This window comes from Microcaecilia unicolor, chromosome 9 (genome assembly GCF_901765095.1).
Source record: "Microcaecilia unicolor chromosome 9, aMicUni1.1, whole genome shotgun sequence".
NCBI classification, from domain to species: Eukaryota; Metazoa; Chordata; class Amphibia; order Gymnophiona; family Siphonopidae; genus Microcaecilia; species Microcaecilia unicolor.
In genome coordinates this window covers 99,781,055-99,806,067 of record NC_044039.1, presented here as the reverse complement: position 1 = coordinate 99,806,067, position 25,013 = coordinate 99,781,055, and the positions used below count along the sequence as shown (strand labels likewise).

The following is a 25,013-nucleotide window of genomic DNA, read 5'->3' as shown; positions in this document are numbered from 1 at the left end:
CTTAGCCATCTCTCTCCAATCTGTTCAAAATTCGGCTGCACGCCTAATATTTCGACAGTGTCGTTATGCTCATATTACCCCTCTCCTCAAGTCACTTCATTGGCTCCTTATCCATTTCCGTATACAGTTCAAACTCCTCTTACTGACTTATAAATGAATTCACTCTGCAGCTCCTCAGTACCTCTCCATGCTCATCTCTCCCTACACCCCTCCCCGGGAACTCCGCTCGCTGGGTAAATCTCTCTTATTTGCACCCTTCTCCTCCACCGCTAACTCCAGACTCCGTTCCTGTTATCTTGCTGCACCATATGCCTGGAATAGATTTCCTGAGCCGGTACGTCAAGCCTCATCTCTGGCCATCTTCAAATCTAAGCTAAAAACCCACCTTTTTGATGCTGCTTTTAACTCCTAACCCCTACTCGCCCGTTCAGAACCCTCACCTTATCATCCTCACTTCAACTGTCTCTTATCACTTATATGTCCTGTCTGTCCTAACCCTTATGCCTTACCTGTCCTGTCTGTCTGTCCTAATTAGATTGTAAGCTCTGTCGAGCAGGGACTGTATCTCCATGTTCAAGTGTAAAGCGCTGCGTCCGTCCAGTAGCGCTATAGAAATGATAAGTAGTAGTAGTAGTAATAATGACTAAGCCAAAAAAAGTGCCCTAAATGACCAGATTACCACTGGAGGAATAAAGGAATGACACACTCTTACTGTTCACTGAACCCCATACCACCCCCCAAAGATGTGAAAGAAGCAGTACATACCAGCTACTATGACAGCTTCAGAAGTTATGGCCAGTCCAATTAGAGTCGCAAGCAGGTCCCTGTAGTAGCTTAGTGGTTGGTGCAGTGCACTATGGAGAAGGGGACTCAGGCCCATAATTCACTCTGTTACACTGGTGGAAAGTGTCAGCCCCCCAAAACCCACCAAAAATCTATTGTACCCACATACAGTGAAACCTCAGTTTTCGTCGATAATTCGTCCGAAAATAATCGACGAAAACCGAAAACGACGAAAACCGAGGCAATTTATTTTAAATTCTTTTAAATGAATAAAAATACTAATCCTACTATATAAATGATGATGCGGCACGTCACACAACGCTTCAGATATTATAACAGGCTGTAACAGTGCCAACAAGCTACTAAGGGCAAATCAGTGCCCCGATCAAGAGGACTCCGGATTCCCCTGCCCCGCTTACCTCCGCCTACCCCCCAGTGCATGTCCCCAACCAGCAACTACTTGCAATGCACCACATCCGCAAATCGCTATCCCGTCCCGCCCTCACAGATCTCCAACACACACCTCCTCCACCAGCCCCTCTCTAACGATCCCACACACTTAAACACACCCACCTCCTGCTCCCGCCCTTCAAAAATGCTAAACAAATGCAAACAGGAACAAGGGGAAGGGGGAGTGGCACTAGAAATATCTCACGCCTTCCACACCAACAGCCAGCCAATGCAATTAACGCACATGATGTAAAACACATCCACCTCCTGCGCACACCCTCAAATCACTAGCAATAAATGAATATTTAACATGGCATTTACTGACGAATTCTGAGGCGACCAACGAAAACTGAGACAAAAATTTTGTGAAAACAAAATCGACGATAACCAAAAACGATGAAATCCGACGTCAACGAAAACCGAGGTTTCACTGTATAGATGACACCTGTAGCCATACACCTTGATGGGAGTTACACCCTAGACATGTTGGTTGAGCTGGCGCTGGGACGGCGTATGGGGGAAGTCCTTGATAAAGCCTAGTGGCGAAACATGCGTGTCGGACAACATATTCCCCTTTTGTCCGAGTAAAGTGGTGAAGATAAGAACTTTGTAAAATTTCACTTATAAAGAATATTAATAAGCCGATGAAGATGTTAGTGCCATGTGGATTACCCTAAGAAACTATTGAGGGATAATCAAGCACTACTGAGGCAAGATGGAATAAAGGTGTGATTACAACTTGATAGATATGTGTGGTTAAGTGGGGAGTAGATCTGGACCTACTAATGTGTGTATTGCCATACACCTGTAGCCATAAGGGCTATTGTAGTGGTGTATAGTTGGGTAGAGTAGGTTTTTGGTGTGTTTTGGGAGTCTCCCCATATGATATAAGGGGGGTAACGGTGAGATGTGTACCTGGGAATTTTTATGTGAAGTCTACTGCAGTGCCCTGCAGTGCCTTCTAGGGTGCCTCACTGCCTTGCTGGGATGTCTGTGTGGCCAGTCTACTAAGAATGCTGGCTCCTCAGTGCCCATACCCCCGAGGAGACCCACCACTTTAATCCCCCTATCTACTGGATCTTTTCCTGATGCCATGGGGAGCATAGGAGTGATCCCCAGTTGCTCCTGAATCCTAGGTTGTCAGATTCAAAATGGTAGCAGTTGAACCTGACAATCTGCGATTCAGGAGCAACTGGGGATTTGCTCGCTCTTCTGGGACTGCCCCAGCCCAACATGGCTGCCAGCGGTAGTTCCAAGTCACACGTGTACCATTTCCGGGGGAACAAAAACCCCGGAAATGGTTAGTGCAGTGGTAACCCGGTGGTAATCGGGCATCACCACACACATTGCCCACTTATTGCTGGGTTACCAAGGGAGCCCTTACCGCCATCTCAATGGGTGGCGGTAAGGGCTCCCCATTGCATGGCCACGCAGAAAGAGTTCTCATCGCATGGCCATTTTATAAGGGCTTTTACCAGTTATGGCAAAAATGGCCCTGGCGCATGAGAAAAACGACCCCCGCAGCTGCCACAGGGCCCTTTTCCCCACAGCTTGGTAAAAGGACCCCACAAACAGGCAAGATACCACAAAACACTTTAATGCATTCTACGGTAACCTGCTAGAGTGCGCTAACCCCCTTTAGTAAAAGGGCTCCTTAGCAATTGAAGGAGCCCTTTTACCAAGCTGCAGTAAAGGGGGCCCTGCGGTGGCATTGACATCTGGATTTGTCGCATGCTGTTCTGTCATTTGACAGCCTTGCCTTAGTTATAGTAGGTTCCTGAAATGTGTTTAATGTTTGTGCAGCGCTGCTAAATAGTAGTAGTAGTAGTAGTAATCTGTCTGTAAGTTAGAAGAGCAATGCATTATGTGTAATATAGTTCACAGCTAGTGCAGACATACTTGTCTGTTTGTTTAAAAACTGTTATCATTGATGTAATGTTGCCTGAACCTCTTCTCCTTCTCAGCCTAGCTTGACTGCCTTGCTACCTGATGGCTCTGTCTCATTGGTCTTTATGCTCTTTGGGCTTGGGAGCCCCCCTGCTTTCAGTGTTGCCAGGTGGGCGGTTTTAATGCCCAATTGGGCGGTTTTCCGCGACCCGCCGCGGGAAATTTTTGCCCGCGGCGAGTTGCGGTTTTTTGGGCTCCTTTTTGGCTTCGGGGCGGTTTTTTCGCCGGCTTTTGCGGTTTTTTCGCCGGCTTTTTTCGGCCGCGGTGGGCGGGGTTAATGACGTTTCTGGGCGGGGTTAGTGACGTGGGAGGCGGGGTTAGTGACGGGGGAGGCGGGGTTAGTGACGGGGGAGGCGGGGTTAGTGACGGGGAGGCGGGGCTGATGACAGCGGGGGCGGGGTTGATGACGGCGGGGGCGGGGGTGATGACGCGGGGGCGGGGGTGTCAGGGGCGGGGTTTGAGTTTGGGCGGGTTTTGGGCTGGATTTTGGGCTCCTTTAGGCTGGAAAAAAATTTTCCACCTGGCAACCCTGCCTGCTTTTCCTCTTGTTCTAGCTTTGAAACTTTCTCCATCTTGTTTTCTGTCAGTACTTGGCCTGATAAACTCCCTGAAGAGAACTTGGTTTTTTACCTTGTAAAATATATCTTGTCAATAAGACATAGCACAGCATGTTCCAGGCATCCATTTCTGAGCTATCTCTGCCTGTTCATCTGTTTTCCACCTCAGCAGTAGAATTGTTTTTCTTCAGACTTCTACCTCCAAGCATTGTTTCAGCCCAGAATAATGAAGCCTCTGTGCTATGAAGCACCCCTTCTGACTGTGAATACATTGATGTGTATGCCATAAAGAAATTATCAGAAAAAGAAAGAGGCTTCAGGGTGTGCTGGTGTGCCAAGGTTTATGCATCAGGATATTAAGATTTTGTTAGATTTCAAGACTTAAGAGAACTGAATCCATGCCGAGGCCCCTTTTACCGCAGCAGTTTTTTTTTTTTTTTTTTTTAAAGAAAATGACTATGTGGTAAATAGAAACTTGCCACATGGACATTTCCTGGGGGAGCCTTTACTGCCTCCTATTTAGAAGGCACTAAGGGCTTCTATGCTAACCTGGTGGTAACCAAGCAGTGCATGGCGCTGCCCGATTACCACCGGGTAAGCCCCAGGTGGTAAAAATAAATAAAAATATTTCCAGTCATGCTGGAAGTGGCGCACATGGGGGCAGCACTACCACCTCCTCCTGTGGTGGGCTGGTGGTAGTGCCAGGGCATGCGCCAATGCCGCAGCAGCTGTACTGCAGCATTGTAAAAGGGCCCCCGATTGACCTGATTTTATGAGGCTAATTTTTTTTGAAAATCTACAGATTCATCACCTATCAATGAACACATAAACTACCTTTCGGTATCGATTCAATTTTTTTTTACTGCGCACACCCTTTTTATGTATAGTTTCTTTTTCAAACTATAGGTTTTCTACACCATCATTAAACTTTGCAAAATAAAAATCCTGATGAAAGCTAAAACATCTGATCCACTATGTCCTTCTCCTGCATCTCAATAAAAATTTGCCAGTGTAGTTGAATAGTGATTTAGTAAGCTAATACAAAATTAATTGGATGAGCTCTTTTCTGTATTTGCTCTTTTACTTATCTAAAATGAGAAATGAAAAAAAAATTACACAATCCTTTCCAATCATGTCACCAATGTGTGTCAAAATTTATATTTTAATTAAATGTTAATTGTCCCTAAATAAACAAAATATATTTACTTTATTCCTTTCAGTGCCTAACCACTGTCTGTTTCTAATTTTTCTCTCTATTATTTATACACTTTTTCATTCACTGTCTGCTTGAGATTATTCCTTATGAAAAGAGACATCAAAATGTATTTCAATGGTCTATTAAAAGCAATAAATTTCATTCTAGTATTTTTTATGCATCAGAAATAAAATAAATACATGTGTAAAGAAAAGTAGCTAATGAAAAATATATCAATTAATATTATTCCTTTGACAGATACAGTATTTGTCTTGTAAAGTTTTCCCCTCTCTTTAGGAAATTTTCCTATAGAAGTTTTGTGTCTTTCTGTGAGAATAATAATTGCAACCGAGCCATTTCTCAAGCAGCATTATTGCAGGGGCCTGGGAGCATCGGGCCAGAAAGCTTTGCTTGGGTTCATGTTTCTGTATAACTTCATTTTACCTGCAATTTCTGTGAGTTTGGTGGGGTGATTTTTATGAAGATACATAGGGACCCTTTCATTAAACTGCAGTAAGCACTTAAAGTATGTTTAACTGCATTAGCACAAAGCCAGGTTAAGAGGCTTTGTAATATTTTTGTGGGTAGTGTGAGGTAAACCACGCATTAACTGTGTTTTGTGTCAGGGGGTGTACAAGGTGTTAATACACTGAGCTTAAATCTCATGCTAGTTGCCTAAGTCAGAGTTAGCATGGGACCTGAATAGCAGGCCTAGATTCTATATATGATGCCTGAAAAATTGGTGCTGAAAATACTTCCACCTAGGTGTATACTGAACACTGCACCTAAATTTAGGCACGGTTTATAGAATACACCTAGTGGGCTTATATAATATGCCTAGCGGACATGTCTGCACCTAACTATGGGGGGTGTTTTATGAAGCGGCGGTAAGCCCAAAGTGGTCTTACTGCATGCTAAATCGGAACTACCGCCAGTGGCCGCTTCGGGCGCAGTCAAGTGCGTGCCATTTCCGGTGTTCCAGAAACTTTATTTTTATCTAATATGACGGTAACCTGGTGGTAATCGTGTATTGCCACGTGCTACCCAGTTACTGCTGGGTTACCGCAGGAGCCCTTACCACCACCTCAATGGGTGGCGGTAAGTGCTTCCCACTGCATGGCCATACGGTAAGAGTTATCTTACCACATGGCCATTTTTTTGCAGTGAAACAGACCAAGCACTTCCATATGCAGTAATGGCTTCCAACAAACTTCCAGACTGGTCTGTTTCACTGCTAACTAATACACAGTGCTATTCTGACTGAACACGCTTCTGGCCTAGGGCCCACCAAGGAGTTAATTCTGCCCTGCATGTGTTTTTAAGCCTATTTTATAAAGGCATCATAGACAGGCACTAATATGCCTTGATATAATAGGCTCCCAGACCAGCCAAATAGCCACACAATAGAAACACAAAACTTTCCACTTCAACTACCATTGTTGTACATTTGTGTGTAACAAGTCACTTACCTCTAATTCTACATAGTCTGCCAAAAGTTAGGTATTCAGAAGGGGGTAAACAGCATAGGCACCTAAGGGTACATAAGAACATAAGAATAGGCATACTGGGTCAGACCAATGGTCTAGCTAGCCCAGTATCCTGCTTCCAACAGTGGCCAATCCAGGTCACATGTCCCTGGCAGAAACCCAAATAGTAACAACATTCCAGGCTACCAATCCCAGGGCAAGCAGAGGCGTTCCCTAGTCTGTCTCAATAGCAGACTATGGACTTTTCCTCCAGGAACTTGTCCAAACCTCTTTTAAACCCAGATACGATAACCATTGTTACCACCCTCCTCCACTGAGAAAAATGGCCATTTAACCCTACTCTTTGTTTTCTGTCCAATAACCAATTCCTAATCTACAACAGAACATTGCCTCCTCTCCCATGACTCTAATTTTCTCAGTTGATGCGGTAACCAGAATGAAATGCAGTACTCAAGAGATATTATAGTATTCTTCGTCTTATTTACCATCCCTTTTCTAATAATTCCTAACATCCTGTTTGCTTTTTTGGCCGCCGCCACACACACAAGTCTCTCATGAGGGACTTTGTCAAAAGCTGTTCGAAAATCTAGATACACTACATCAAACAGCTTATCGACATGTTTATTCACACCTTCAAAGAAATGAAGCAAATTGGTGAGGCAAGACTTCTTTTGGCTGAATCCATGCTTACTCTGTCACCTTAAATCATATTTATTTATGTGTTTTGTAATTTTATTCTTTATAATAGTTTCCACTATTTTACCTGGCACTGTTATCAGGCTTACAGGTCTATAATTTCCCGGATCACCCCTGAAACCCTTTTTAAATACCGGCATTACATTGGCCACCCTCAATCTTCAGGTACTATGGATGATTTTAATGACAGGTTACATATTATTTTATTTTTCTTACATTTGTACCCCGCGCTTTCCCACTCATAGCAGGTTCAATGCGGCTTACATATTATATACAGGTATTTATTTGTACCTGGGGCAATGGAGTGTTAAGTGACATGCCCAGAGCTGCCTGTGCCTGCAGTGGGAATCGAACCTAGTTCCCCAGAACCAAAGTCCACCACTAACCACTAGGCCACTCCTCCACAGATCAGCAATTTCATGCTTGAGTTCCTTTGGATGTATGCCATCCGGTCTAGGTGATTTACTACTCTTTAATTTGTCGATTTGGATCACTGAGATTTCTTTCAGTTCTTGCACATTGTCACCCTTGAAAACCATTTCTGGTACAGATAGATCTTTTACATCTTCTTCCGTAAAGACCAAAGCAAAGAATTCCTTCAGTTTCTTCGCTATGGCCTTGTTTTCCCTGAGTGCCCCTTTTACTCTTTTATGATATATCGGCCCCACAGATTTCTCTCATAGGCTTTCTACTTCTGATGTACCTGAGAATTTTGTTAGTGAATTTTTGCCTCTGTCGCAAGTTTCTCTATATATTCTGTTTTAGCTTTCTTTATCAGTGCTTTGTGTCTAACTTGCCAGTGCTTATGTTGCTTCTTATTTTGTCCATTCTTTGAAGGATGTTCTTTTGGCTTTAATAAGATCATTTACTTCACCTTTTAACCATGCTGGCTCTCAATTCATCTTCTTTCCATCTTTGTAATTATGTGGAATGCATCTGGTCTGGGCTTCCAAGATGGTATTTTTAAACAACATCAATGCCTGATTTAACCCCTAACCTTTGTTGCTGATTCTTTTAGCTTCTTTTTAATTGTTTCCTTCATTTTTTCGTAGTCTCCCTTTCAAAAGTTAAATACTGCTACAGTAGATTTCCTTTGTGACTTTACTTCAGATATTAGCTCAAATTTGATCATGTTATGATCACTGTTTCCCAGCGGACCCACGACCCAACACCATTACTTCTTACTATGCCCTGTATTTCACTAAGGACTAGATCTAAAATAGCTCCCCCTCTTGTCAGTTCCTGGACTAGTTGCTCCAAGAAGCAGTCATTTATTACATCCTCCCTATTGCTCCCTGATGTAACATTTATCCAGCCAATATTGGATAATTGAAATCACCCATTATTATACTACTGCCTAATTTGCCACCATAGAAGACTGTTTTATTTTTTTTATTTTTGTAGTCTTCTATGGTGGAGAATAGTTAATACACCATTTAATTTTTTTGACAGTGAAGATCACAGTATAGGTATGTGTCCTATTTGTACTTCCTTACATATGTTTGTCTGTTAAGACAATATGATCTCTTTATGTGCTTAAATAGACATGATATGATATTTATTACATATTTTTGTATTTTAGTTACATATGTAGTTGATTTATTTATTTATATATAGTACACACTATCATTTTTATCAATGTTCTATATGCATGAATATGATGGTACATATACTTATTGGTTTTTGAATTTTGTTTTTACATGCCATGGTATCTTATATTTTTCAAAATTATATTTTCTAATTTTATGCTGTATATTTTAAATTGATATGTTCTTATGTTTGTAATTTTGTTTATTTATTATTTTGTAGCCCCTGACATAGCCTCTTTGGAGAAAACACATTCTGTGTTGGACATTCTACTAGTTTGCAACTCTACAATTAAAGTTAGGTGCACTTAGGTGCACAAATTGCAGTTATTGAATACTAGCTTAACTTTTAGTGGCAGAAGGCAGGACACTGGGTACCAGCAGCAGACAGGCACTGGCAGCAGTCAGTAGACATGGCACTGGCAGACATAGTTCCATAAACGTCTGCCGCAAATGTACTAGCCCGGCTTGTGAGTTGCACATGCATAGCGAGTGTGCATTCTTCTAAATGAGTGTGCACTACTACAAAAGAGTATTCACTCTTATTTACATTGGTCCCTAAATGAAAATGAAGACTAACAACATTACACTAAGCAAACAACGCTGTAAAAAAACATGAGAAATGAAATAAAATGAAAATGTTTGGGCTGCTCATCCATAGTAGAAATTCTGCCATTTAAATCCATGGCAAATATATTTGCAAATATGCACATTTTATAGAAAGTAAATGTTTCTTTTCATGACCTGTATGTTCAAAGAAAACATTTCCTGGAATTATGGACATGGTGACTTTAGAGTGATGTCACTGGAGAAAAGATAGGGGTCTCTGACTATGTGAGAACCTTTCCAGTGAGATGAAATGAATAGACAGTGAGATGAAATGAATAGAATCTCAGATTAATTAAAAGCTGTAGAAGAATCAAATGAGCTTTCTTATGTGATAAATCAGAGCTTTGACAATCTCATTCTTTCACTGCTATTAAAATTACAACAATGGAAAGGATTTTAGTTTTTGAATGAAAGAAATCGAAGTCTGACTTATTTTAGAAGAATTTATTTTGGCCTTTGGTCTCCCGATTTTTAAATGATATAATTAGATTTTTTAAAGACCATTCTGAAACCATTATTAGCATTTTCTCAAGTAGAAACTAAAAGCCTTTTTTGTGGACAATTTAATTTTAAATGTGATAATAATGCTTTATTCAGGCAACGGTATTCTTTATTCATTAACAAGGAAAGGGGGTTTTGTATCCTGTTTCTAACAGCATAATTATATAATAAGACCACAAAGAAAATTCAGTTTAGTACATTATTTTGTTATATTCAGTTCAGAAGTCTATTGGTATTCTTTGGCTTTCAAAAGAAAGTTTTTACAATAAATGGTAACTTGCTTCTATACTGGCATGCTTGGCAGGACAAACAGTGTTGTCCAGCTGTAACAAAGGATATGAAGAACAGAAAATCTACTGCAAAATCAAAAACTCTGCTGATGATCCAAAATCTTACTGATAAATGTGAGATTCTCCCTTGACTGAGGTATCTCAGACCACAATTTTAGATCACAATAATCAGATCACTCGAATCGGAATTTAAGAAATGGAAGAATCTGAAAAGCAGAAAGATTTTGGAGAATTCAAACTTTTGATTTGGCATAGCATAAAGAAATAAGTGCACTAGGATTGGCAATTGCAAGGCCCTGTTAGATGTTTCTTTTTTTCTTTTTTTAGGGCTTCTTTTACAAAGTTGTGGTTAGCAGCAGCCCATGCTTAATGCAGCTGAAAAGGACTTACTGTGGGATGGACTGAGGCAACCAAACTAAAGCACGTAATGGACATAACACAACTCTTCCGTTCTCCGATTCCCTAATGTGGCTGTGCCACATGAACTTGATCTTACCACAACATCACCCTGTATCAGGGGCGTATCTGCGTGGGGCCACAGGGGCCTGGGCCCCCGCAGATTTTGCCCCGGACCCCCCCTACCGCCGTTAACCCTCCCTCCCCCGCCTACCGCCGTCACCTACCCCGAGGTCCACTTCCTCCGGCTTTTTAAAATATTGCTTCAGCTGGCGGGGGACCCCAACCCCCCGCCAGCCCAGCCGCGATCTTTAACTTTTTCATCCTCCTCATGCAGCGCGCTGTGAAAGCTGCATGCATCTTTAGATCCAGTTGGATGGAGTCTGACGTCGCAGCACGTACAACGTGCTGCGACGTCAGACTCCATCCAACTGGATCTAAAGATGCATGCAGCTTTCACAGCGCGCTGCACGACGAGGATGAAAAAGTTAAAGATCGCGGCTGGGCTGGCGGGGGGTTGGGGTCCCCCGCCAGCTGAAGCAATATTTTAAAAAGCCGGAGGAAGCGGACCTCGGGGTAGGTGACGGCGGTAGGCGGGGGAGGGAGGGAGGGTTAACGGTGGTAGGGGGAGGTTGACGGCGGTGGGGGGGGGGTTGACGGCGGTAGGGGGGGTTGATGGCGGTGGGGGGCCTATAATGTGCCCCCTCACTCTAGCCCCTGCCCCCCCTACCGCCGAACCTCAGATACGCCCCTGCCCTGTATTTGTTCACACCGGAGCCTGCAAAGGCCTCTCCGGTACTATGTAAGCCACATTGAGCCTACAAATAGGTGGGAAAATGTGGGATACAAATGTAACAAATAAATAAATAAATAAATAAATAAATAAATAAATAATCCTGTGGTATTTAGCAATATGCATGTGCAAATTGTGTACTAAAAAATAAAATTTATTTTACCACAGAGGAGGAATATGTGGAGGCAGAGTGGGCATTTCTAAGCTAATCAGTTACTACAGCATCATTGCCTTATACTAACTGATTAGTGCAGGATTAGTGCATGAGCCCCTACCGCCCACAAAATAGATTCTGGTAGCGGTCCGTGCTCATTTTTAATAATTGCCACGTACCAATGGGAACATTAGCGTGTGGCCATTAATTTGGAAGAAATGATCTTAGCACACAGGAAAGACCTGCATAAGGGCACACTTGAGTCCACTTTCTACTTCAGCTTTGTAAAAGCAGCCCTTAGTAATTTCTCGATATAACATAATTTCAACATACATCTATGATATAAGTAAACAGAAATATATAATTAAAAAATTATTAAACAGAAGCAAGACTCTTGATATTGATCACAAATAAGGAAAATGAGGTAAGGTTTGAGAAGGTATTTTAAGCATTTCAATCATATATTTAATTAATGGAATTCCAGGAGATCAAGTGGGGATAAATTCAGTTTCCTTATATGAGTTGAGGGAAATTGTTAAACCAGTGATTGTTACCCTGGAGGTACTTTAGGATGTCTTGTATGAACTAAACTCTTTCCTTTTGAAATTATCTGGAAAACTTGTGGGGATATCAAAGTGGTTTCTGAGATAGTAGTTGCATAATCCCAGGAGATTAATCGACCTACTACTATATTAGACTCCATGGAGGTTAAGATGCATGAATTACAAACATTAAATGGAGTCCTTATCAGAGATAGGACAGCAACGAAGAGTTGAGTATCTGGAAAACAAGTCGAGAAGGAATAATTTACAATTTTTAAACTTCCACAGGTTCCTTTTACTAACCTCAGTTCTGTGGGATGGCTCTTTTTCTCTCTCATGGAGAAGAAACTGCAAGCAGTGGGCTCCCTAGTAATGACGTTGAAAGCTGGCCTCCCGCCAAACACTACTAGCTGCTTCACTGATGAGATCACTTCCGGGTTGTAGGGGTGCAGCTCTATCAATGGGGCTTAACAAAGCACCATTTTCACTGCCGCTGACAGCATCTGCAATCGGCAAAATGGAAGAAGCAGTAGCAGTGAAAACAGTCAGTGCTCGGTAGACATCCGCTGTAGCTTGTTGGAGTGCTGGCATTGATCCGGGCCCCAAGGGAGCCACCCAGGTTCTACCTTTCCTGTTGCCCATTATAAACACAGACAAGACTGCTCCATGTCAGCAGACCTCCAGACTACAAGGACAACAAGTAGGTACAGTATATCCTACTCCAGCCTTATCTTGGATCCTTGTTCCTGTTAGATACTTCCATTATATTTTTCTCAGAGTGACTGAATGTATAAAATCCCTTAGCTCTGGTCCAAGTTGGCAGATGAGAAGCATGTTAGATACCGATCTCCATTATCTTGCTTGTTTTTGCCTTTCTTTATGTTTTGATCCTATATTATTTATGTTTTGATCCTATACCTAAGCTAAGAGGAAACTTCAAGACCTCCTTCTGTGTTTGGCAAACAATGATAACCGGTTACAGTGGTACACTCACTCCATTGGATGGCTCCATGTCTTCTGAAGTGGTGAAACATTGACAGCAGAAGACAAAAAGGGGCATAATCGAAAGGGGCGCCAAAGTTTTCCTGAGGACGTCCTCACAGGATGTCCCGGTGAAGGGGCGGGGAAACCCGTATTATTGAAACAAGATGGGCGTCCATCTTTCATTTCGATAATACGGTCGAGGATGCCCAAAATGTGAAATTTAAGTCGACCTTAGAGATGGTCGTCCTTAGAGATGGTCGGCCCCGATTTTCGGCCATAATGGAAACCGAAGACGCCCATCTCAGAAATGACCAAATCCAACTCATTTGGTTGTGGGAGGAGCCAGCATTCATAGTGCACTGGTCCCCCTGACATGCCAGGACACCAACCGGGCACCCTAGGGGGCACTGCAGTGGACTAACTGATGCACTAAGTGAACGGAAAAAGCCTTTCCTTTACCGATCCTTTAGCGATTCGGAAAGGAACGGGTATGCATGAAGGAAATCGCATGCAAATGAGCTGCTCGCTGTTAGCTCATTTGCACACAATTTCCTTCCTAAGGAGTGAAAGCCAGTGAACAGCAGCCAAGCTCAAAAGAGCATGGTTCGGGATAAGGTATCTTTCAAAGATATCACCATAACAGGGAAGATAGAGTATCCTGATAGTGAGGTTGCAAAAGAGATTGTAGTAGATCGGGTATCTTTAAATAACAATAAAAATCAGACAAAAGATTGCCAGTTAATACTGTCAAGTACTAAGCATGATGTACTTAGGAACAACAAACATAGTTTGAAATGTCTATATGCGAATGCCAGGAGCCTAAGAAATAAGATGGGGGAGTTAGAATATATTGCACTAAATGAAAAATTAGATATAATAGGCATCTCTGAGACCTGGTGGAAGGAGGATAACCAGTGGGACACTGTCATACCGGGGTACAAATTATATCGTAGTGATAGGGTGAATCGGATTGGTGGAGGGGTAGCATTGTATATTAACGAGAGCCTTGAATCAAATAGATTGAAAATTCTGCAGGAAGCAAAACACTCCTTGGAATCACTGTGGATTGAAATTCCATGTGCAAAGGGGAAAAGGATAGTGATAGGAGTGTACTACCGTCCGCCTGGCCAGGACGAACAGACGGATGCGGAAATGTTAAAGGAAATCAGAGACGCAAACAAACTGGGCAACACAATAATAATGGGGGATTTCAATTACCCGCATATAGACTGGGTTAATGTAACATCTGTACACGTAAGGGACATAAGATTTCTTGATGAAATCAAGGACAGCTTCATGGAACAGCTAGTTCAGGAGCCGACAAGAGAAGGAAAAATACTAGACTTAGTCCTTAGTGGTGCTCATGATCTAGTGCAGGGGGTAACGATACGAGGGCCGCTTGATAACAGTGATCATAATATGATCGGTTTTGATATTGGCATTGAAGGAAGTGAAACTAGGAAATCAAGTACGCTAGCGTTTAACTATAGAAAAGGTGATTACGACAAAATGAGAAAAATGGTGAAAAAAAGACTGAAAGGAGCAGCTCGCAGAGTAAAAAACTTGCATCAGGCGTGGATGCTGTTTAAAAACACCATCCTGGAGGTTCAGGACAAATATATTCCACGTATTAGAAAAAAGGGAAAAAAGACTAAACGTCAGCCGGCGTGGCTAAACAGTAAGATAAAGGAAATCATTAGAGCCAAAAAACAATCCTTCAGAAAGTGGAGAAGAGAACCAACTGAAAGTAACAGGATAGATCATAAGGAATGCCAAGCCAAATGCAAAGCGGAGATAAGGAGGGCAAAAAAGGACTTTGAGAAGAAATTAGCGTTGGAAGCAAAAATACATAGTAAAAACTTTTTTAGATACATTAAAAGCAGGAAACCGGCCAAAGAGTCGGTTGGGCCGCTGGACGAAAATGGTGTTAAAGGGGCGATCAAGGAGGACAAAGCCGTAGCGGAGAAATTAAATGAATTCTTTGCTTCGGTCTTCACCGAGGAGGATTTGGGGGGGACACCGGTGCCGGAAAGAATATTTGAAGCGGGGGAGTCGGAGAAACTAAACAAATTCTCTGTAACCTTGGAGGATGTAATGGGTCAGTTCAGCAAGCTGAAGAGTAGTAAATCACCGGGACCTGATGGTATTCATCCCAGAGTATTAATAGAACTAAAAAATGAACTTGCGGAGCTACTGTTAGAAATATGCAATCTGTCCCTAAAATCGAGTGTAGTACCGGAAGACTGGAGGGTAGCCAATGTTACTCCGATTTTTAAGAAAGGTTCCAGAGGAGATCCGGGAAATTATAGACCGGTGAGTCTGACGTCGGTGCCGGGCAAGATGGTGGAGGCTATTATTAAGAATAAAATTGCAGAGCATATACAAAAACATGGACTGATGAGACAAAGTCAGCACGGATTTAGTGAAGGGAAGTCTTGCCTCACCAATCTAATGCATTTTTTTGAGGGGGTAAGCAAACATGTGGACAATGGGGAGCCGGTTGATATTGTATATCTGGATTTTCAGAAGGCGTTTGACAAAGTGCCGCACGAAAGACTCCTGAAGAAATTGCAGAGTCATGGAATCGGAGGTAGGGTATTATTATGGATTAAGAACTGGTTGAAAGATAGGAAGCAGAGAGTAGGATTGCGTGGCCAGTATTCTCAGTGGAGGAGGGTAGTTAGTGGGGTCCCGCAGGGGTCTGTGCTGGGTCCGTTGCTTTTTAATGTATTTATAAATGACCTAGAGATGGGAATAACTAGTGAGGTAATTAAATTCGCCGATGACACAAAATTATTCAGGGTCGTCAAGTCGCAGGAGGAATGTGAACGATTACAGGAGGACCTTGCGAGACTGGGAGAATGGGCGTGCAAGTGGCAGATGAAGTTCAATGTTGACAAGTGCAAAGTGATGCATGTGGGTAAGAGGAACCCGAATTATAGCTACGTCTTGCAAGGTTCCGCGTTAGGAGTTACGGATCAAGAAAGGGATCTGGGTGTCGTCGTCGATGATACGCTGAAACCTTCTGCTCAGTGTGCTGCTGCGGCTAGGAAAGCGAATAGAATGTTGGGTGTTATTAGGAAGGGTATGGAGTCCAGGTGTGCGGATGTTATAATGCCGTTGTATCGCTCCATGGTGCGACCGCACCTGGAGTATTGTGTTCAGTACTGGTCTCCGTATCTCAAAAAAGATATAGTAGAATTGGAAAAGGTACAGCGAAGGGCGACGAAAATGATAGTGGGGATGGGACGACTTTCCTATGAAGAGAGGCTGAGAAGGCTAGGGCTTTTCAGCTTGGAGAAGAGACGGCTGAGGGGAGATATGATAGAAGTGTATAAAAGAATGAGTGGAATGGATCGGGTGGATGTGAAGCGACTGTTCACGCTATCCAAAAATACTAGGACTAGAGGGCATGAGTTGAAGCTACAGTGTGGTAAATTTAAAACGAATCGGAGAAAATTTTTCTTCACCCAACGTGTAATTAGACTCTGGAATTCATTGCCGGAGAACGTGGTACGGGCGGTTAGCTTGACGGAGTTTAAAAAGGGGTTAGATAGATTCCTAAAGGACAAGTCCATAGACCGCTATTAAATGGACTTGGAAAAATTCCGCATTTTTAGGTATAACTTGTCTGGAATGTTTTTACGTTTGGGGAGCGTGCCAGGTGCCCTTGACCTGGATTGGCCACTGTCGGTGACAGGATGCTGGGCTAGATGGACCTTTGGTCTTTCCCAGTATGGCACTACTTATGTACTTATGTACTTATGTGGCTGCTCTGCACATGCCAAAGACGGCTTCATACACGCAGACAAGCTGCGTGTATAATACCATATACAACCTTTAAAAAACACAAGTCCAGGTGAAAATGTCCAAGTGCTCGTCAGGGTCTTTTATTTTTTTTGAGTATGGGTGAAGGGCGTCCAAGTGTTAGGTGCCTTCGTCCCTGTGACAGGCAGTTGAGGATGTCCAAAATGTGGGTGTTTCTGTGAGAAGGACATCCACGCCTTTGCTATGTCTCTGACACCCCCCTTTATTTATTTATTTGGATTTTGGATCACAAGTAGCAGCAGTGGGATTTGAACTGGCCACCTCTGAATTGCAAGACCAGGACTCTAACCACTAGGCCATGCCTCCACTCCACTCCCTTGAAATTTGGGTGTGTGTGTGTGTGTGTGTGTGTGTGTGTGTGTGTGTGTGTGTGTGTGTGTGTGTGTGTGTGTGTGTGTGTGTGTGTGTGTGTGTGTGTGTGTGTGTGGTGTGTGTGTGTGTGTGTGTGTGTGTGTGTGTGTGTGTGTGTGTGTGTGTGTGTGTGTGTGTGTGTGTGTGTGTGTGTGTGTGTGTGTGTGTGTGTGTGTGTGTGTGTGTGTGTGTGTGTGTGTGTGTGTGTGTGTGTGTGTGTGTGTGTGTGTGTGTGTGTGTGTGTGTGTGTGTGTGTGTGTGTGTGTGTGTGTGTGTGTGTGTGTGTGTGTGTGTGTGTGTGTGTGTGTGTGTGTGTGTGTGTGTGTGTGTGTGTGTGTGTGTGTGTGTGTGTGTGTGTGTGTGTGTGTGTGTGTGTGTGTGTGTGTGTGTGTGTGTGTGTGTGTCACCACTGGGGGAGTCAGGGGAGGTCATCCCCGATTCCCTCCGGTGGTCATCTGGTCAGTTCGGGCACCTTTTTGAGGCTTGGTCGTAAGAAAAAATGGGCCAAGTAAAGTCGGCCAAGTGCTCATCAGGGATGCCCTTCTTTTTTCCATTATCGCTCGAGGACGCCCATGTGTTAGGCACGCCCCTTTCCCGCCTTCACTATGCCTCCAACATGCCCCCGGGAACTTTGGTCGTCCCCGCAACGGAAAGCAGTTGGGGACGCCCAAAATCAGCTTTCGATTATGCCAATTTGGGCGACCCTGAGAGAAGGACGCCCATCTCCCAATTTGTGTCGAAAGATGGGCGCCCTTCTCTTTCGAAAATAAGCCTGATTGTCTTTATTTGCCTATATTTATCTCTGTTTCAATGTTACTAATAAGTTTTAAGTAATAAAGTACTATTGAGAGCGTTGACAGTACATTTGAGAGACTGAGGTCATATTCCACATAACCTGGCTTAGGACCATCCTAAACCAGTTTGCCATATTTGCAACCCAGACTGTACAAGCTTGCCCAGCTCTGGCCTTAGTTTTTCACAGCCAGAGTTACCCTCTAAGTGCCACTTGACATGCAAACACTCATACAGCCATATGTTTTGCTTTTTATACCATTAATTTTCTAATTAGAGATCCTCTGCATTTATCCCATGCCTTTTTGAATTCCGTCACCATTTTTTTCTCCACCACCTCCCTTGAAAGCACATTCTAGGCATCAACCACCCTCTCTGTAAAAAAGAATTTCCTAACATTACACCTAAGTCTACCACCCCGCAACCTCAATTCATGTCCTCTAGTTTTACCATTTTCCCTTCTCTGTAAAATATTTGTTTCTATATTAATGCATTTCAAGTATTTAAATGTCTGTATCATATTTCCCCTGTCCCTTCTTTTCTCTAGAGCATACATATTCAAGTCTTCCAGTCTCATATGTCTTTTGGCACAAGCCCTATACCATTTTTGTCTTCTTCCTCTGGACCGCTTCAAGCCTTTTTACATCCCTAGAAAGATACAGCCTCCAAAACTGAACACAATACTCCAAGTGAGGCCTCACCAATGACTTGTACAGAAGCATCAACACCTCCTTTCTTCTGCTGGTTACTCCTCTCTCTATATAGCCTAGCATCCTTCTGGCATCTATTTCAGTAGCACATAGATTGACATCAAATTTTGGATTCTTTGCCAGCTTCCAGAGTGGGAAGGAAACTGCATTTTATTTATCTGCTATTGGAGAAACCAGGGACAGACAGTTAAAGTAGCTTTTATTGTGATTGGCAGCAGAGTGATTGGAGGTCACACTAGAATTTCTTCCACCTTGTAAAATTGCTCAATTTAAACACCATAGAAGTGTTGGGAGCAGATGAAACACAGACTTTATCAAGTTCAAAGTGTACAGCAAATCTTACACTTTAACTTTCCAGCCACTGAACTGATTTTAGGTCAAAAATAGTCTGCCCCCCCCCCCCCCTATATTACTAAGATTATTACTTCCCTGAACAAGAATAAAATATGCAGGAGCTAGCTCTGCCACACAGTGTGACAGGTTAAATGAGACATCAGCATGCCTGCTGACAGGGTCTGGAGTTTGGCACTTTGAATCTCTCTGTTCAGCTCAGCCTGGCTCAGTGGGAGGTCAGGACATAGTGCTCTTAAGACACCCCAAAAAGTGGGAGCACACTATTTAAAAACCTTTCTGTGAGCCAAACAGATAATTTATATGCTTAAGGCACTTTTAATATGACATATTTAAAGCATGCATTATTGAGAGCTGAGATGGCTGGCAGTGAAGGGATCCAGGAGTCTGTAAAGCAGTGCCCCACTGAGCAGAGAGGTAGCTTGTCTTTGAATGTATTGCTGCTGCTGCTGTGATTATCAGCATAATAGACTTGTACATAATTTTTTTTTTGCAGAAATAAAGCTATGACGTTTGCTTTATAAATTGCCCTTTAGAACTTAAAAGGCTGAACTGATAAATGGAACTTTCTCCCTCAGCGATGTCACAGCTGTTATTGCTTATTGGAAGACAGACACATCGGTCAACTGGATAAGTAACATGACTTCTCTTAGCTTGATTTTATTAAAGCACATAAACCTTACTACTTTATTCTCTCCGTACTATGTCCCACAGCTACCCATCAAGCAAGGGCCAGCTTCCTCTGGCCCCCAGCTTGAAAGAGGCCTCTTGATATCACCATGAAAGACATGATCTAAGATGCTCAAGATACAATCGTATTCCCATTCCAGTTTTTATGCTACACTTAATTCACATCATCTGATTGAATTAGAAGTCCTTAGCATTACCTTTAGCAGTATAAGAAGCGAGGCCAAATTATGAACATGCTTAAATCTGAAGTGCATCTCAAATTCGACCCTAATGAAAATGATCTCATTTTGTTCAGACTGAGGTCATTTTTAATAGGGTCACCAATTTGACCCTCAAAGCATGATCATGAGAGTCGCTAAGCACCTAGACCAGTACTTTTCAACAGAGCTCAGGGCAAGAGCAACCAGTTAGGATAGCAGCATTAAATATACATGAGGCAGATTTGCATGCACTGTCTCCACTGTATGAAAATGTATATCTATTTGTATTTAGCTCACACCCTTTCATTGTAGCTCAAGTCAATGTGGCTGAGAAATATATAAGGGTTTGTCTATGCTGTTCTTACTTATTGTGGAAAAAAGACCTCAGAGAGTTTTTAAAGATATTTTATTGTGCATTGTATCTTCATTGTAAGTAGCATATTATACTATAATATACCCTCTTATTTGAATATTTTTTTTCTGCTGCAATTGTCTATTGCCTATGTCCAGATCATTCTTGCTGTACACTTCCTTGGTGAACTTCCTCAAGAAGGCAGTAAATAAATTCTAATTAATTAATCAGTCAATCAATCAATCAATCAATCAATCAATCAATCATCGTGCCCTAAGGATGCACTTAAGTGGATAACTATTTTTCTGTCTTAGGTCAAAAAAACCTCCCTAATAGTCCCAATCATTTTATATGTTTGTTTTATCCTATTTGGTTTGATATCTTCTATATACATTTGTATTTTAACATTTTTTATATCTTTACAAATTGAGGAGTATGTTTACTAAGGCGCGTTAACATTTTTAACGTGCCTTTAAAGTTAAGGTGTGTTAAATGCTAACACACCTATACATTCCTATGGGCGCATTAACATTTAACACGTGCCAACCATTAACACGCGTTAAAAACACTAACGCACCTGTAGCACACCTTAGTAAACATACCCCTTAGTTTAAATTTCAAAATTTAAACTACCAATATTTTCCTTTTTCAGAAAAACTAATATTTTTACAATAGTCTTTATTGAGGATCAACAAAACACAGTCAGAATACATTAACCGTTACATTCTGCCTTATGGAGAGAGCTCTTAACCAGAGTCACCAAATATAAAAACAAAATGAGATAAAATTTGTACATATAAACATATCTTAAACTTTTCAGCACAAAATCTCCATCCAGCTATTACAGTCTGACGACTAGGAAAAGAAACAGAATAATAATAGTTTTATCTTCAACATCCACACAAATGCAGGAGTAGGAGAGTGGCAGTGCCCTTTTGATCACAATTTTCTAGTTACATCCTTCCTACTTCTCTGGAACTATATCAGATCTCCATTATACTCCATTATATTAATAAACATGTATCAATTTCATATATATGACATTTATAACCTTCAGTTACCTTGCTGCCCACAATTTTTTAAAATGCATTTACTTATACCAGTATAGTGAGGAAGCACAAACGTGGCTTATAACTCAGTGAAGGCTCCCATTTCACTTTAGGGGGTCTGTTTACTAAAGTACATTAAAGGGTTAATTTGTGACACTGTCACTCTATGACACTGTGCTGTAAGAAGCCACATAGCACACACAACAGTGCTTATTAACCCCTTAGGGCAGAGGGTGGAGATAAGGTAGAGACTGGAGATAAAGAAGGTCATCACAATGATGTTAATACATGGCAAAATAGCACTTGGTAACAGTCAATGGGAAAGATTTTGTGGCTTCCCTAATGCCACATCCACAGAAGGTGGTAAGTGAAGCTACGGGGAAGGCTGTCAATATACAGCATGGTATGGATGCAAGCCATTTCTAGCCCCACCTTTCAACTGTATCATCCTATATAATAATTTGCACCTCCAACGTTCTACGTCTGGATGCCTGGGTTCGTAACACAATTCCCGTTGGTCCACCCTCACGTCGGAATGTGATGACGTCAGAGGGTGGATCAATGGAAAGGGAAACCAGCACCAGCCAGCCACAGAATGTTGGAGGTGAGGATTCAATTGCAGGAGAATCGCCCCCTCCCACCCCCCCCATCCTCCGAGTTCCAGGCCTTCCCCCCTCCCTCTCCTCCCCTCCCCTCCGAGTTCCATGCCCCCCTCTTCTCCGAGTTCCAGACCCCCACGCCCTCCCTCCCTCTCTCTCTCTCTCTCCCCTCTGAGTGGCAGCTCGACCTGCATTGCCCGTCCTCTTCTCCCAGTCCTCCGCCTGCCCCTCGCCTTCCTGCGTGCCGTCCTGAATTGAAAAGTTCTTACCTCGGGATCCACCGGCAGCAGTAAAAGGCAAGCAGGCATGGCGCTTCAGCCTGCCTTCCTTTCAGTCTCAGCTCTGCCTCTGGTCCTGCCTTTCCGGAAACAGGAAATGAGGGCGGGACCAGAGGCAGAGCTGAGACTGAAGGGAAGGCAGGCTGAAGCGCCGTGCCTGCTCGACTTTTACTGCTGCCGACGCTCCGAGGTAAGAACTTTTAAATTCAGGCTGGCACGCAGGAAGGCGAGGAGCAGGCGGAGGACTGGGAGAAGAGGGCGGGCAACGCTGGTCAGGCTGCCACTTGGAGGGGAGAGAGAGAGAGGGAGGGAGGTGAGGGGGCCTGGAACTCGGAGAAGAGAGGGGGCATGGAACTCAGAGGGGAGGAGAGGGAGGGAGAGAGGGAGGTGAGGGGGTCTGGAACTCGGAGGAGAGGGGGGCATGAAACTCATAGGGGAGGGGAGGAGAGGGAGGGAGGGAGGGGGCATGGAACTCGGAGGGGAGGGGGGAGGGAGGGGGCCAAGCTGGAACTCAGAGGATAACCTTGCTAGCGCCTGTTTCATTGGTGTCAGAAACGGGTATGTTTTACTAGTAGTCAATAAAAGCTGAACAAGACTGTAGCACTACATACTTCTACAACGGCATTTCAAGCAGCAGCAAATCACCTAGATATGTGTCAGGACAGAGGCAACTGCACAGCTGGACACCAGAAGCTGCCCCAGCCATGGCCATAGATATGGCAGAAGCAGCCATTGCAGAAGGAACAGCAGCCAGTGCAGAGGCAACATCTTCCTCAGAGGAAGGGAGTATGATCCATATAGTTTTGCATTATCCGTACACGCTTCACTTTAATAGGGAAGCTGTATGAGGATCTGCATGCAGAACTTGATTCAATAACAGACAGCTCCCATGCCATATAGTCTCTAGCTCCTTCCAAACGGAGCGTGTTTCCCTACTCCTCCCCCTGCCTGGGAAACAGCTGTCAGTGCCCCCCCCCCCTTGGCGCAACACCCAAGCCCCTGCCCTGCAAAACCGCGAGCCAGGCAGGGGGAGGAGTAGGGAAACATGCGGAGCATGTTTCCCTACTCCTTCCCCTGCCTACCAATCAGCTCTCAGGGCCCCCCCTCGGTGCAACACCCAAGCCCCTACCCTCCCTCGATGCATCACCCAAGACCCTCCCCCCAGCGCATCACTAAAGCCCCTACCCCCCCCTCGGGCACATCAACTCCCTCGCCACCCGCAGCCACCAATACTAACGCTGTCCGGCCGCTGCTGCTTCTCCTGTGGAGCAGCAGCGGCCGGTACAAAAAAAAAAAAGCCAAAAAAAGATTTTTAACCTGAAATGCGGCTCCGTAGACAGCCATCTGGCATTGGCTGTCCTCACTGCAGCCGCTCCTCCTCTCCCCTCCACGTCACTGCCCCTGCAGGAAGACCCCAGAGGAGCGCAGCGATGTCAGAGGGGAGAGGAGGAGCGGCTGCAGAGATGCCAGCCAATGCCAGATGGCTGTCTACGGAGCCGTGTTTCAGGTTTAAAATCTTTTTTTGGCTTTTTTCTTTTTGTACCGGCCGCTGCTGCTCAACAGGAGACGCAGCAGCGGCTGGACAGCGTTAGTATTGGCGGCTGTGGGTGGCGAGGGGGTTGATGTGCCCAAGGGGGGAGTAGGGGCTTGGGTGATGCACTGGGGGGGGGGGGTAAGGGTTTGGGTGATGCGCTGAGGGGGAGGGGAGGGTCGCTGGACATGGGTGGCTGGAGGGGGGCAGGGGGATGGGAGGGTCGCTGGACATTGGTGGCTGCAGGGAGAGAGGAGGGTCACTGGACATGGATGCCTGCAGGGGGGGCAGGGAAGAGGGAGGTGGGGAGGGGGTCCTGAGACCAGATGGGTGGCTGCAGTTGAGGGCAGGGGAGACAAAAGGGATGCTGCAGGGGGGGCAGGGGAGAGGAGGGTCACTGGACATGGGTGGCTGCAGGGGGGGCAGGGGAGAGAGGTGGGTTGCTGGACATGGGTGGCTACAGGGGGGCAAGGGGAAAGGAGAGGAGGGTCATTGGACATGGGTGGCTGCAGGGGGGCAGGGGAGAGGAGGGTCGCTGGACATGGGTGGCTGCAGGGGGGCAGGGGGAGAGGAGGGTTGCTGGACATGGGTGGCTGTAGGGGGGGCAGGGGAGAGGAGAGTCGCTGGACATGGGTGGCTACAGGGGGGCAAGGGGAAAGGAGAGGAGGGTCATTGGACATGGGTGGCTGCAGGGGGGCAGGGGAGAGGAGAGTCGCTGGACATGGGTGGCTGCAGGGGGAGCAGGGGAGAGAGGAGGGCTGCTGCACATGTGTGGCTGCAGGGGCAGAGTAAGGTTGGTGGGGAGGGGTCCTGAGACCAGATGGGTGGCTGCAGGGGGGGCAGAGGAGACAGGAAGGACGCTGAGGGGGGGATTACCTTGCTAGCGCCTGTTTCATTGCCTACCAAAACGGGCCTTTTATACTAGTCCTATATAATAAAACACACCTCCAACATTCTGAAGCTGACTGCATGGCTGAGGCATTCCTGCTCTCTGTATCCATCTCCTGAATTGACATCACGTACTTCCGGGTTCGTCGCAAGCAGAAGTGACCAACCACACGAGGTTTCTCGGCTTCAGAATGTTGGAGGTGCATTCTATTAAATAGGATTGGTCAGTTCCTTGAAGCACAGCCAGAGCTCAGCGTCCTGCACAGTAATGCTCATACACCGGAGAGAGAGAGGGGGGGCCTGACACAAGAGAGAGGAAGGGAGGGGGGGCCTGACACCAGAGAGGGGGGGGAGGTATCTCTGTCACACACACACTCTCTCACACACGCTCTCTCTCTCTCTCACAATCAATGTCTTTCTCTCA

At 44.4% G+C, this 25,013-nt stretch overlaps 1 long non-coding RNA gene across 1 annotated transcript; it reads left to right on the top strand.

Moving 5' to 3' along the window:
- The first annotated feature begins 346 nt into the window (after window positions 1-346).
- LOC115477157 lies at window positions 347-24,756 on the top strand. The gene is made up of 3 exons (XR_003943285.1): window positions 347-479; window positions 12,357-12,363; window positions 24,746-24,756. It is a non-coding gene; the product is annotated as an uncharacterized LOC115477157 (long non-coding RNA).
- The last annotated feature ends 257 nt before the right edge of the window (window positions 24,757-25,013 follow it).